At 52.4% G+C, this 15,070-nt stretch overlaps 1 long non-coding RNA gene across 1 annotated transcript in view; it reads left to right on the plus strand.

Annotated features, from left to right (window-relative positions):
* The window catches only part of LOC141374690 (uncharacterized), a 12,944-nt gene extending 6,729 nt beyond the window's left edge, over positions 1–6,215 (plus strand). The window contains exon 3 of the long non-coding RNA XR_012381774.1: positions 6,112–6,215. This is a non-coding gene — a long non-coding RNA (uncharacterized lncRNA). The remainder of the gene's footprint in view (positions 1–6,111) is intronic.
* The last annotated feature ends 8,855 nt before the right edge of the window (positions 6,216–15,070 follow it).

The following is a 15,070-nucleotide window of genomic DNA, read 5'->3' on the forward strand; positions in this document are numbered from 1 at the left end:
GGGGGGGGGGGGGGGGGGGGGGGGGGGGGGGGGGGGGGGAGAAGCAGCAGCTCACGCCGCCTCCCCTCCCAGGCCCACCCAGAGTCAGGCCCGCCGTCCGGAGATCGGAGAGCTTGACCCGGTTATAGAGTTGAGTCCCGCACCCCGACCGCCAGTCCCGTTATAGAATTCAGTGCTACACCCTACAGTAAATGCCAGGAAGTTTTAATTTTTCCCATGATAAGTGCTTTGATACTTTTTTGACATATCAAATTTCTTGACGGTTTTCCTTCTTTATTTTTTTTTTTTAGCCACCTCTGCTCTGCCCCCCCCCCCCCCACCCCCCACCCCACCCCCGCCGTGGTCTCTGCTGCCACTGCCTGTTGAGCAGCTCCATGCTGGGATGAAGGACCCAGCCCTACCGATGGGTGAATGGGTGTGATCCAGAGCTGGGGGGACAGGCAGATCCCCATACCCCATGTCTGGCCCCACTCGTGGAGGCATCAGCCAGTCAGGGAGAGATGACGGTAGTCCGGGCTGCCTGAGCAGTCTGTGGTGCTCAGACCACCTTTCGCTTGAAGCCTGGTTCCCTCAGGGCTTTCTGGGGGAAATGGAGCAGGGCTGGGCCCCACCCTAGAGTTACCAGATAAAATGCAAGATGTCCAATTAAATTTGAATTTCAGGTAAACAACAAATAGTTTTTTAGTATAAGTATATCCCAAAGGTTGCATAGGATATACTTAAACTAAATTTGTTGTTTATCTGAAATTCAGATTTAACTGGGCATCCTGTATTTTTATTTGCTGAATCTGGTAACCTGCCCTACCCCCACCTTGCCTACTGACCTCAGGTTTTTTGTTTTTATTGTTTGTTTGTTTGTTTGTTTTAAAGATTTATTTATTTGAGAGAGGGAGAGAGTGCAAGGGGGCGGGGAGGGGCAGAGGGAGAGGGAGAAAGAATCTCAAGCAGACTCCCAGCTGAGCCTGGAGGGGGATGCTGGGCTCCATCTCACAACCCTGAGACCCTGACCTGAGCTGAGTCTGACACTCAACGGACTGAGCCACTCAGGCGCCCCTACTGACCTCAGGTTTTATGTTGATTTGCTGAAGGAGGCAGGGCCCCTGAATGGAAAGAGCCCATTCACCACTTAGTAGCTGTGTGGCTTTGGACCAGTTTTTAACCTGGACCCTCAATCTCCTTTGAGCAGTAGGAGGTAGTAACATCTACCTCACAGGATGGTTGTAACCCTTAATGAGATATAGTATGTAAAACACTCGGTGCGCTACCTGGCATAAAATAAACAGTCATTAAATGATGACTATAAAATACCAGCACTCTTATATTCCCTCAAAGGTGCACTTTATTCCCTTCGCATCTCTAGTCTAGGCTTCTTTGGACGTCAAAAGGCTGTAATCAGGATCTCTGTTCTGGAAGCTGCTGCCCTGAATGGGGGATTCCCAGGGACAGACCGAATCAGAGGATGGTGGCCTGCAGCAGCCTGAACCTACTAGGTCCACTGAGAGTTCTGGAAAGCCAAGTGCAAGGGTGAAGCAGGGACTAAGAGCAATCTCTATCCCCAGCCCCACATCAAGCCCCACACATTCCCAGCTAACTCTCCTAAGCCTCCAGAACACATTAGAGTCCACCTTCTTTGGGACGCCTAAGTCTCCCTTTCTCCCAGGAAGACGGAGGGTGGGGTAGGGAGGCTGCAAGATGCTGAACAGGAAGGGAGGGGTCTGTCTATCTGTGAGGGCACAAACTGTGCCATCCCATCAGACCAAACCCCTCTCCGTCCTCTGGCAGAGGCCCATGTCCAGGACACACCAACTGGACATTAGTGAGTCCCTCGGGGTCTCTGTGTTTGTTCATCCTCTCTCTCTCTCATATCTTACTTAGCCTCAGCTCCGAACTGACTTGGTAAAGGGAAGAGGAAGTGGGCAAAGTTCTGAGTCCCACTGAGGCAGACTGGATTTCGGTATCATCTGTATGATCTTGTTCCCCTCCCTTGTAGAAGGATGGGATTGTTTTCCTTCCCTCAGTTCAGGTGATAGACTGACTCTGAAGGAAAAGAAAAAATGGTTCCCAGTACCCCTCAGTCCCAGAGAATCTGGTGGCCAGACCCTAGCCTTTGTCTCTGAAGGAAGCTAATTATTCAGGAGCCAATTCATGGGCAAATAGTAGCATATCGCCTTCTCCTGCAAGAGGTGACAGACTCAACATTTCAGTGCCAGGCAGATCATGTGAATGGGAAGCAACCAGTGAAATGTAATAGGGAGTGGTGGGGTCTGTGGCTGCGCTTCAGAAGCACAGGCCTCTCCTAAAGGCATTCTATTTCCTGTTCGTTTGTTTGCTTTATTTTTTTAATTTATTTTTTTTTAAAGATTTTATTTATTTATTTATTTGAGAGAGAGAGAATGAGAGATAGAGAGCACGAGAGGGAAGAGGGTCAGAGGGAGGAGCAGACTCCCTGCCGAGCAGGGAGCCCGATGTGGGACTTGATCCCGGGACTCCGGAATCATGACCTGAGCCGAAGGCAGTCGCTTAACCAACTGAGCCACCCAGGCGCCCAGTTTGTTTGTTTTAAATACTGTGCTCAGCAAAGACTCGGGTTGCCCTGCTTTGTCTCTTGGGTAATCCCTCAGTTTCTTGATCTTTCTGGTGACACAACTATCCCTAGCTATGGGGTCACGAAGTACTGACAAAGAGTAGGGATACAACATGCACAGACACACTGACCTACAAAGATGCACAGGGTCACCTGCGTATACACCAACATCAGCCACCAAAGAAGCAGAGCATCTGTAAGAAAGCATAAGGACACTCACAGAGGAGCTGCCCGCCCCCAGCTTCCTTTCCTGTCCACCTCTTGCCAGTCTCCCTCCTCTCTGCCTCTTCCCTCTCCTTCTTGTTCACTCACTGGGACCCAGGTCTGTTGCTTGCACTGTCTCATTCCCTCTCCCCTCCCCCTGGTAGCAGTACTCTGTAGAGCCCGAAAGATGTGATTGGAAATGGGGTGGCGGGGCACTCTGCACAGCTGGCCAACACACATGCATCGGGGGCCTCTGGAATGCCCCTCCTGCCTTTGATCCCCACAATAAGCCTGTACTGGGGCAGGACACTGACAAGGAGTTCCACATACTCCTTGGCTTTGCTATCAGGAAGTTGAACTCCAATCGTAGTGGTTTAAGGCCATGTTTGTTATGGACTCCATCAGGATGTATGATGACCCTCTCCCAAGAATCATCCAGGTAGTCCTTAGCCTTCCTGGGGACTGAGCCATAAAGCAGAAGAGGACTTAGACACTCAGGCCACTGACACTAGAATGATCCTGAGAAGGGGATGCAGAGTCTGGAGCTTTTCCCTGTTCCTTCCAGTCCATTCTATCTTTGGCCATCAGTGCTAGAACCTAGGTAACCTCTTCTTGGGCTTGGTCCTTTCCGCAAAACAGAAGTAGATCGATCAGTTGCAATAAATAAAAGAAATTAAAATCTGATGCTCTTTCAAAGATTCCTGAGAACTGATTTTCAGATAATTTGCTGTTTGGAACTGTGTTCCTGCCCCTTCCCTTTCAGAATTATAAATAACATCGATCACCACAAGCATCTTATCGAAGCTGGGATGTCCACACCTTAGGGAATGACTACCCAGGTCACACAGGTGTCAGGAGAGGGCCCCTCAAGTGAGGTTTTGTCATCTTAGAGATGCAGGGCTGAGTCCAAAGAGATGACCTCTGTCCTGTCTTGGAGACATGAGTCTTTGAGGATGAAAGTGAGACATCTCCAAGGGTGGGAAGCTTGGTTGGTGGCTTCCTTATTCGTATTCCTCTGAGGTTCCTATTTTACGTCCCTTTGGGCTTGTGTCTGGGCACCTATGTTGGGGGATCGTGCATATGTCCCTGATCCCTAGAATGACCCAGCAAGAGGAACTGAGGCTTGCGAGAGAACACTCTTCTTATGGTGAAGGGAAAAGAGATGAAGCACCTGCCCCAGAACAGCACCCCCCTTGCCTTATCAGGGGAGAGCAGAAAATCGCCCAGTGCCCCTGGGGCAGAGGAAGGGCTAATCTGCTCAAAAGCTGGAGGCTGGATAAAATGACCCCTGCTTGGGATGGATATCGAAAGAATGTCTCTGAGGAAATATCACTCCACTCCCCTGGAGGGCCCTATAGGTAGTTGGTAATCCACCCATCTCCCCCTACTCCGGCCCCCTCCAACACACACACACACACACACACACACACACACACACACACACACGCATGGGTGTGCACGCACACACACACACACACACACACACATAAATCTTAATTGTGTCCGGGGCTTTTTACAACGTTAATTAATCATATTTAGGGCTGTTTCCAGCTGTTGCTGAGGGAAAGAAGGTCCCACACGCCTGTGACTTAGGGTAAATCCAATCAGACGGAGGAATTCTTTGATTCCGGAGAAGCCGAGCATGGGAAAGACACCTCTAATCCCAAAGCCTCTCAGATCCCGGCCTGCTGCCTCCCCCATCGCTGCCCTTGCAAACTGATCTGGTCTAGGGAAGGGGAGGGGCTGGGCGCTAGAAGGGGATGGAAGGGAGGCACAGGGGGGCGCAGAAGGAGCCCTGCTTGAGATGGCTGTGGGTTGACTGGAATGAGGGCCTGGGCCCGCCCTGCTGACTGGGAGCTTCTGCCCTGTACTTGGGCTGTTTAGTGGGCTCTGGGGAGCCCATGACTCCTGAATAGCCACTGGGCCCAGGAGTTATTACAGGAGCCTGGGCCTGGACTAGTCAGAGCAGCGGGTGGGCAGCACTGACCTAATTACAGTTCTGTACAGTCAGTTTGGTCTGAGAAAGGGCCTCACCCAATCCTCTCTCTTCCCTGTGACTTCTCCTGCACCCCAACAGCATCTCTCCAGCTCCCTCAGGCTCTTGTGTGTCTCTGTTTCTGGGTCTGGGTTTCTCTCTCTTCCTAGGGCTCCATAGCATGATTCTAATCTCTTTCATCAATGTCTGTCTCTGTCTTTCTCTGCCACTATCTCTAAAATCCTAGCCTACTACCTTGAATCTTCACAGAGGTGCACTTTAAGATAGAGAGACGTCTTAAAGGGAGGGAACCAGGCAGGCTGGTGCCAAAGACCTCTTCTTTGGTTTCTGCTGGTAGCCCATCGGTATTCATGTGGAGCCAAGACAAGATGGGGGGGTCTGGGGGGGGAGGGGGGAGAGGAGCTGCTGCTGGGGGGGGGGGGCAGCAAGGGCCTGTCCTACCCCTTAGAGACCCGGATGGGAGAGGGAGGGCTCCCCAGGGTGGAAAGTGAGGGTGCAGGGCTGTGAGGAAGCCAAACAGACCAAGTGGTGGAGACCCTGTGCTCCCCTCTGTGATGACCCCACCTCAGTGTACCCCCTTGTTGAGGCCTTCTGGGTCCTGGCCTAACTGGGTCTAAATAATTGAGGAGCCCATTACAGCCTTGCTGTTTCCTCACTGTCAAGTGTAAACGCTGCACTGGTCGGGTGGGGAAATGGGGCTAATTTGAATTGATAATAGGAAACTCGGGGAAAAGTCATCTATAGTGAGTGAGGAGCGAGCAATCCCCGAGCAGATGCTAAATCTTGTATAATGAAAGAATCTGCCGATGTCAATTATGTACGAGCATCTTTGCAGTGGTTGGAGGCGGTGGGCGGGTGAGGGAACGGAGGGCTGGGTGCATCCCATAAACCCAAACACCCATCAAAGGCTCATACATATGGAGCGGCGGAGATTACGGCATAAATTTGAATGTTATGAATGTGCATGAGGGACAGGCAGGAAGCCTACCTCATGAGGGGGTAGGAAAGGAACTGTTTTTCTGTGCATGTGTAGAAGGCAGCTTTTGTCCTCTCCGTCCCTCAGCTGTGTCTCTGTCTCAGCTGTGCCCCTTCTGCATCCAGTTGTGTGGCAGGATGAGAATGAATGTCAGGGTCTGGAGGTGCTGGGCAAGGTATGATCAGCTGTTTTCCTGTCCTGGATGCGGGTTCTTTGGGGGCTTTGGGCCCGAGTTGCCCTTGACCCACTCAGAGTGTTTCCAGAATGAGATCTCGAGATGGATATGGCCAGAGATACAGAGGTGTATCTTGAAATATCCGTGATGTGAACACAGCTTTCCCTCTTGGCTAGTGGAAGAAACAGGTGAGGCCGATGTAGGTAGTGATGCCTCTATGGAACGGGCAGAGCGAGCCTGGAAGACAGCCTGGCGGAAGAGACCCCAAACTGTGCTCTCAAGAGGGCTAACAGCTCAGAACAGCAACAGCAGGGGCCCATCTCCTGTTCCCGGGGACAAGTCCACACCACGGACAGCCATGTGTGCAGGGCCTGGACCCCTCCATCGGTTCCCAACCTGCAGCCGCTGCCTGAGCACACAATGTGATTTGTGGTGCAGGCCACCCAGGGACTTTAATCTTCACCGTGACAAATGCAATAAAAGGAACAATTTGGAGATCAGAGCTAAGGAAGACACATTTACAAACCCTTCCCCAAAGGTTGGATGGGGCTGTCACCATGTGATTTGTGCTGAAGATGAAGCAGGGAGGGGAGGCCGGGGAGATAGAGAGTTGGAGAAGGCAGGCTGAGAAGAGGAAGCATCACTACCTCTCCCCTGCTTACCCTCTCTGCTGGATCCCAGGGGGGGGGGCTAAGTCGGGGGGGGGGAGAACTAGACCCCAGGCTGCCACTGCCTCTCTCCCCCATCCCTACTTGGGAGCACAGCTCAATTACCAGGAACAGGCCAGAACCATAAGCTTGAGAGATTCATCTCAGCAGTTCAGGGGCTCTATCTAGAGGAGGGGTGGGGGGAGGCGGTTGGAGAAGAGAGAAAGAGGGAGAGGCAGAGTGGGAGAGACACTTTAATAGAAAGACAGTGACATCTCGAGTTGCAAAGGGAGCCCCTAAGAAGCCCCAGTCTGGAATAGGAAACGAAAGGAAGGTTTTCCAACCAGGGCTCCTCAGGCAGGCAGATCTGGAGGGATCTAAACATAGAGCAGCAACAAGGCAGATGGAGGAGGGGAACTTTTTTATTATTATTATATTATGTTAATCACCATACATTACATCATTAGTTTTTGATGTAGTGTTCCATGATTCCTTATTTGCATATAACACCCAGTGCTCCATGTAGAAGGAGGAAGGGAACTTAATCAGGGAATAAGTCTACGGGACAGGCAGATCAGTCTGGAGTTCCCTATGATGAGGCTAACGTGGGGTCTGAGAAATAGGCTCATGGATGGCCAAGCGGTCGTACAGCCTGGGACCCAGTGCCACCCTCCCCCCAGCAAGCCTCTCTTTTCCTATCTGTGAAATGGGTTCTGGGCTAGATGACCTGTAAGGTGCCTGCTGCCTTACATCCTAGACGCTTTGAGCCCCAGGCTTCTTGACACCAATAGCAGGAGACGGGGTAAGAGAGACAAGCACCTCCCGCCACCCCCCAACTCTGCCTCTCTCCAGCTGTACTGGTCACTGACCGGTGGGCTCCTTTCTATCAGGATCTCAGCTCTGTTTCCCAGGGTTCAGGTCTTCCGTTCTCTCAGCCACTCACACCCCATCGAGGGTTCACAATAACTCCTTGGCCCTCTTCTCGAAAAATCTGTTCACCCTTACCTTCCTTTTAGGTAAGATCATCCTTAAATTAAGGCCATTCTGTCCCTAGCTCCCTCCACCCCATGCCCAGGTGCCCCCTCAGGCGATGTTCTCTCTGCCCAGGGTTTAACTTTGAAGCTTCTGGTTTCCTTCTAGTGTCCTAACTTTGAGCTGCCAGCAACCAAGATGTTAGTTCCTTGACCAGTGCCTTCCCCTCTACTATTTACTTTCCCCACCTGCCTATGCTCCCTGCTGCCCCCCCTACCACTCCCCCATTTCCAGCCAGGCTGAGGGACCATGGAGGTGCCATGCTAGCAGGGAGGGGGATGTTTCTAGGCTCAGAGGCATTGGTTTTTCCCCCTCGCTCAAGGCCACATCTCAGATTTCCTCCACGTAGCCACTGCCCCCATGCCAGCCTGACCCACAGCATGAGGACTGTCTTCCTGGGCATCCCCAGGCCCAGATCTGGTCCTCATACCCAGGCAAGTGGGTAGGAGAAAAGAGACATCAGGAGTATGGGGGCCTGACCCTCATTCAAAACTCCCTAGGGAAGATTGGGAATCAGATGCAAATAATGTCTAGTTGTCATGGTCATGGCCCAGCAGGTACAGAGCAGCTACCCCAGACAGAATGGGCCTCTTCAGGGCGGTGACTCAGGGCTGGGTCATGGCCCCCAAGGCGATGTGCCAGATAGGGAATTGGGGAGGTTGAGCGTGAGGAATGTAAGGAGATGGAAGAATGAACAAAAGTATGTTTTCTAAGCTCCAGACATGAAGGAGAGGAGCCTCTGGTTAGGAATGAAGAGAGGGGCTGTGGGGGTCAAGTCAAGAACAGGCTGACTTGCCCCTTCTCTCTCCAGCAGAGGGGCAGGGGCTGGATGCGGGGAAACCAAACCAGGTGAGTCCTTTGATATGGGCCCCACCGTGGCCAGTGGGCACAAAAGGAACTGAGCTGCCAGTTGCCGGATGGGGCAATTCCCATGGTCCTCTGCTGCCTCCCTCTGGGGGAGGGCAAAAGGGCAAGCTCAGTTCTCCCAGCCCTGCGCAGGTCCTCCTGGCTTCTCTCCACAGCACCCCACCCTCACGGGGGTCCTCAGACCCCATCCTCACACGACCTTTGTCTGCCAGATCCCCCACCCTCACCCTGTAGAAGGCACTAGGTAAAAAGTGGACTAGTAAGTGGCTGAAAGGGACTCTCTGGACTCTGGAATCTTCCCCATTTCCTGTCTCCCCTCCTCAGAGAAGGAAATGATTTTGATTTGGCTCCCTCAGTTGCCTCTCCACCCCTGTGGGCTGGGCTAGGAAAGGGGGAGGGAGGAGTGAGCCTGAGAATGGGCCCATCCCCCTGGGACCTACTCTTTTCTCTGGAGTATTACTTTACCCAGAGCCTAATCCCTCTCTGGGGCCAAAACCAAGCCCAGGCAGGAGTCTATGTGGACTGATAATTCAGTGTCCTCCAGTGCCCCTCTCCCCACTAGAGGACTGGCCCCAGGTGGGCAACCCATGAGCCCAGCTCTGCCTGTTCCCCACCACATTTAGTCCACTCCTGAGAGGGCTAAGGCCCATGATGGTGATGGGGAAGGGAGGGCCTAAGGAGGGCCAGAAATGGCCACCGGGTCACCCTGGCTCTAAGAGAGACACTTCCTCTCTGCTAGCCCTTAAGTGTAGTCCAGCAGACTAGAGCTTGATGAGAAATAACAAAACAGTCAAGGAGAAGGTCATTCTGGGTTTCTCTTCTCCTTCATGTTCACATCCATTTGGTCTGTGACTTGTGACTCTTTCCACCTACCCAGCGCATTCTTACACACACACACACACACACACAAATTGAGCTATGTCCAGCCTTAATGCTCATGTGATAAATCATGGAGTGGGGACCAGGGCAGAAGGTTTGGGGGAAGTTCACAGCAGGAGGCTGGGAGAGTCCGCAGAAGGAGCAGGGACCGCAGGCACAGTGTGGAGCACTTTTGGGGGAGAAGTGGGGTGAGAACACAAGGGGGGCTGGAAGGCAGTGGAGAGGACCATGAAGTAGAGGGCCAGCCAGAAGCTGAGGAGGGTGCCTCTAAAGGGAAGGATTTGGGCAATGAGCTGCCCTAGCAGAATCCCATGGTGGTTGGTGGCCCAGGCACTGGGCATAACCCATTCTAAGTGAGAGGTGGGCCAGCTCGGGCTTCCAGAAGCATTCCAGAAGACAAGCAGGGACCAGGAGTGCCCCAGGTATGATTCTCTTTTTCCCTTCTCCTAAGTGGATGGGCAAGTGGGAGCTGGGCTGCAGATCCCCTTTCTGGATTTACCCACTCTCTCCAAATTCAAACCCTCCCTGAAGAGATCCACCCTCTCACGCTGAGCTTCCCTACCCCATCCCAAAGGGAAATCAAAATAAAACAAATCAGGTCCTGTCTAATTTGTTCCAAATCCTAAACTGGGCAAGCCCGGGGCAGGAGGAGAGAGGCAAAGAGGTAATTGTGGCTTCCCGTTCACCTCTTCTTTGCCTGAGCCTGGCCTTATGAACTCTTGCCCTTTAGTGGGGTATAAGGTCAGCAGGGGCGGGAGGGTGGCCATTTTGACCTTGGGAGGCCTGCCCCTGTCTTATCCGTGCCCTGCCAGCTCTTGGTGCCCTTTGGAGGTTTATAGTCATATAAATCGCAGAGTGCCATGCCAGGCTTGGAGCCTGCAGCTATAAATAGGCACGAGGTAAACAAGGTGGCAGATGCAGGGGCTTGGGACAAGACAGAAAATCTGCCCCTCTTCGCTTGGGCAGGGGCCAAGGCACATCCGTGGAAAGGGATATCTTCCCTCCCTTCTCCTCCCCTCTCCTCCCTTGCCCATTGGCTTCTAGCTGCCTATGCGCTGGGCTTCTAGTCCTTTCCCTCTGAGGTTTATCCTCCAAGGCAGCTTTCTGCTGCAAGCCTTCCCTGGTCACCTGCCTTGTTTCTTCAGAGTCAGGATGGGAGGGGGGTGGTGTCTCCATTACCGACGGTACCCTCCCCCACTGCCTTCCCCTCAGCTTCTTCACACTGTGTCCCCCGCTCCTGCATTAAGTCTTGAGGACGTGCTGCTGCCGCCAGTCACCGTACTCTGCCACTAGGGGTGCCCCGGTCCCTTCTCTGTCCTAATAGCCAAGCGGATGCTAACATTTCTGAACTAGAAAACTTGGCTACAAAACTCTGGAGACACCAAGCAAAGGCCCTCACCAAACACCCCTTCCAGAACATAAAAGTGCACAGATTTCCTGTCTTTTGGATTGACCAACAGCTTCCTGGCCACTTGGATTTTCTCCTTAGGATCTCTGGGCCATGCGAGCATGAGGCAACATCAGGGGCACTGCCTTCTGGATCTACCCCTGCCTTCTCTCTGCCCCAAGGCTCAGCTGCTTTCCTGCTCTGTACTTGTTCTGGACCCAACAGGTTCCCTGCCTCCAAGAGTCCTCAGAGTAACGGCAGGCCCCACTGGCCCCATAATTAACTTTCTTCATCCTTCTTGCAAGACTCCAGATCTTCAACCCTGAAATTCCTTCTTTCAGCCCAAGTTGGGCTCTCTGAACATATTTGCTCACCACTTTAGAATCACAGAAGTTAGCCATCAAAAAAGAATGAAATCTTGACATTTGCAACAACATGGATGGAGCTGGAGAGTATAATGCTAAGTGAGAGAAGTCAGTCAGAGAAAGACAAATACCATAGGATTTCACTCCTATGTGGAATTTAAGAAAACAAATGAGCAAAGGGACACACAACAGAGAGAGAGAGAGAGAGAGAGAGAGAGAGAGAGAGAAATCAAGAAACAGACATTTAACTCTAGAGAACACACTGATGGTGACCAGAGTGTTGGTGTGGGGGATGGGTGAAACCGCTGATGGGGATTAAGGAGGGCACTCGTGGTGATGAGCACCCGGTGATGGATGGAGTTGTTGAATCACTATATTGTACACCCGAAACTAATATAACACTGTATGTAACTATACGGCAATTAAAATAAAACTTAATTAAAAAAAGAATCACAGAAACTAGAGCTGAAAAATAATTTTTTCATTTTACAGATGAGGGATCTGAATCTTGGAGAGGTGGGGTGACTTACGGCAGTCACACAGTGAACATCGCCTTTGTTGCTAAGGCTGGAAATGCTCTTCTGTGAGGCCTGGCTTCCCCAGCCGGGCTTCCAACTCCCAGCTCCTAATGACTTTCTTTGCCCCCCAAAAACAGGCTTTCTAGCTTCATTTTCTTTCTTTTTAAAGTAAGCTCTACGCCACTGTGGGGCTTGAACTCATGACCATGATATCAAGAGTCTCATGCTCTCCTGACTGAGTCAGCCAGGTGCCCCAGGCTTTCTATCTTTAAAAGTTCCATTCTCTTTGGAGCCCTACCTCCAGCCGGCTTCTCCTGTAGGGAGACGGAGAGAACAGGCTCTCAATCACTACAAGTGACTGAGCCTTACATAGCTCTGTTTCTAGTACCTTCAACCCCTCCATTTCCCTGGGTCATCTCTGAAGGCTTACAGGGCAGATGATCCCAGAAGAACGACTTTCCAGAATCCCACCTTGAGGGGAGGGCTGGAAGAGTGAGAGGCATTCTTCCTACTGTGGAAAGTCACTTCCCTGGCTGCTCATTCATTTTTTTTTTTTCTCTCTGATGTCAATTTCCTAATTTAAAAGGCAGGATGGGACCAAGTCCTGCTTCCTGAATGGTGTCCCCTGTGCCCCAGGCATGCAATGCCCAAGTGAACACAGGTCCACACGTGCACACACACACACTCATGTTCTCACTGACAACCCATTCACGGAGTCCTAGATTGGGAGTGAGACCAGAATCTCAGAGTCCATATGTAAAATGAGTCACAAGGAAGGGAAGGTAATTCCAGGAACAGATTTTGGGGGGCAGAGAGTGAGGACACAATTTCCTGTGGGTCTCTGAGAGCAGAAGTGAGAAGGAGGCAAAGGTAATTAGGGCAAGTGGGAGGGGCCTGGCTCCCTGATAGCTGGGAAGGGTCTCCCTCCCCACTGGGCTGCTTATAAGGGAGAGGGAAGATGCTGATGGAGGTCAGGCAGGGAGTCCAGTTACTCCAGAATACTCCCATCCTCCAGCTAGATTGGAGCACCCAGATGCCATCTAGGAGTGCCTGAGATGTGTATGGGGCAGCTGGAGGGATGGCCATGATCTACCCAGCACCTGTCTGCTCCTGTAGGCTGATGATGTCATAGTATAACGATGTGGCAGAGGACAGGGGGCTTTGGAATCTGGGGGAGTGCTGGTCCAGCTTTCAGGGATGTGGCTAGAATAAGGCAGCTGTTGTCTCCGCTCTGAGCTCAGGAGGAGCCCCTGCTCCTTCAGTGAGCACTCTGAGTGTAGTTACCCACCTTAATACCAGTCCCGCTGTCATGGGATGGCTCATGAGAAGCTCTCCTTCCAAGAAAAAAAAGCTGTCAGCTACACAGGCTCTAACCAGATACCAAACAAGGCACAGAAAAGACCCTGCCCATGACGAAAATAGAGTCCTTTCTATGAGGACAGGGGCATTCAAACCCAGGATGATTCTTTATTCTAGGCTCCTATGCACGTACTCCCTCCTTCTGACACCCAAATCCCACCTCCCTGGTCTTCTGGTACTCTTCACTTGCCCATGTGCCTTCAACTTGGGCCTCCCCCAAAGTGTTCCTCATTCAGACCCTCTTCACACCTTGTACCTGGCCTCTCTGGAAGGCCTTACCTTGATCCTTGATGACCCAGCATCCTAGCCCTCAGAGAGTTTCACCAGGATTCACTGCAACACCTTGGATGTGAACTTGCCTAAAGATTTGGTGGCCATGATGATCTAACTGTTCCCTGGAGGCTCTCTGCTAACCAGGCCCAGGCAGGAGAGACTGAAGGTTTGGTAGGACCCTCATCTTCCCAACCTGAACAACTTCCCTTCTGCTTCTTCCTCCAGCCTCGCTGGATGATCAGGTCCTAGAGAAATGATCTCCGCCCCCACTTTCTCACCTTTCCCTTTCCTTGCCCCTAACCTGAAAGCCCAGGTTGTCATTCTCCCAATAATCCTTGAAAGCAGCAATCATGTCTAACTTACTCCTGTGCCCCAAAACAAACCCTCACAAGTTAAGGTTCAATAAGTATTTATTGAATCAGTCCTCAAACTTCCCCAGGTGTATTTCCTTCTTTTCTAAGTGTACAGTCCGGCCGACAATCCCCAACAACCACACACTTTTTTGTTCCCAAGGTAGCTTTTGAGGAGCTGTTCAGAGGCATTAACCTCTTTTAGTCCCAGATGATGAGGGGGAAATGCACTAATGTCCAGGTCTGGGAGCCAGAGCTGAGCACATGGACTGCCTGCCTCCCCTGAGCCTCCAGGCCCCAGGCGGGATTGTCTCGCCTCACTCATCCTTGCTGCCAAGGCCTCCTCGCCTGTATTTATATACACTAAAGCCTCTGCCCGAATAAAACATCCATGTAAAATCCAATTTCCTCAGAATCTCTTTTGGAGCCTGGGCCTGAGATGGAGTAGGTAACCCTGGCAGTAACTGCCTGAACCACTCCTGCTGGCTGCAAAGGTGAGGCCCATTTTTCAATTATCTATCTGCTGTGACAGCAGCGGTCCAGCCACCCAGCCAAGGAAAGGGGAGGGGGGAGGCAGAGCGAGGGAGGAGGGAGCAAGAGGGCAAGGGCACGGTGGGGGAGAAGGAGCGGGAGAAACCTAGACAGAGGCACACAGGAGAGACCCTTGTACGCGGCACCCAGTAGGTGCTCAGGAACTATTTGGAAAATGAGGGACTGGAAGAGTAAATAGGGAGGGTGGGGGTGAGGCGAGCAGAGGGGGGAGAGCTGGAGAGAGAGTGGGTGGAGAGAGGGAGAGAGGGCGGGAGGGGGAGAGGGGGAGGGGAGGCGAGCGTGGATGGAGCCAACAAGAGGCTCCTGTGTCAATCCGTGGAAACGGGAGGCAGAGTGATGCGGTCACAGCTCCTGCCATCAATATCCTCTAATATAAATGTCAGTGATGCTATTTTCCGCGCAGTCATTTCGCACACTGCTGATTACATTAACGTATAATGGAGGGGCGCCGGCTCCACTGCTTTCTCCCCTAACCCTCCCCCCGGTGATGTGTCAATAGCCGCCTCCATGAACAAGTCAATTTTCTGCAGGCTTGGCAGCGGAATAAATCTGCCCGGCTATGGGGAGAGCTGGAGATATTTATATACCCGGCTCCTGCCTTGCGTGTGCGCGCGTGCGTGTGCGCGGCGGGCGCGGGCGCGGGCGCGGGCGGCTGGGGGGAGGGTGGCGCGCCGCCGAGCTGAATGATTTCCAGCCCGGACTCAATAAGAGGAGAATTTAAAGCGGTCCCTGAGCTGGGCTCCCAGAAACAGCCTTACACGTTTATTTTCCTTAGCTGAACAGGAAAGGCGAGAATTATATGTGGATTTATAGGACAGGCGCAGCTCAACCCAAATGCTCCCGCTCCCGGGGGGGGGGGGCGGAGAGCGCGGGGGCGGGGGTGGCAGGGAGGCGGCGGCCGAGGGC

This window comes from Callorhinus ursinus, unplaced genomic scaffold (assembly GCF_003265705.2).
Source record: "Callorhinus ursinus isolate GAN/ISIS: 27379988/994484 unplaced genomic scaffold, GSC_fseal_2.0 scaffold20, whole genome shotgun sequence".
In the NCBI taxonomy this organism is placed as follows: domain Eukaryota; kingdom Metazoa; phylum Chordata; class Mammalia; order Carnivora; family Otariidae; genus Callorhinus; species Callorhinus ursinus.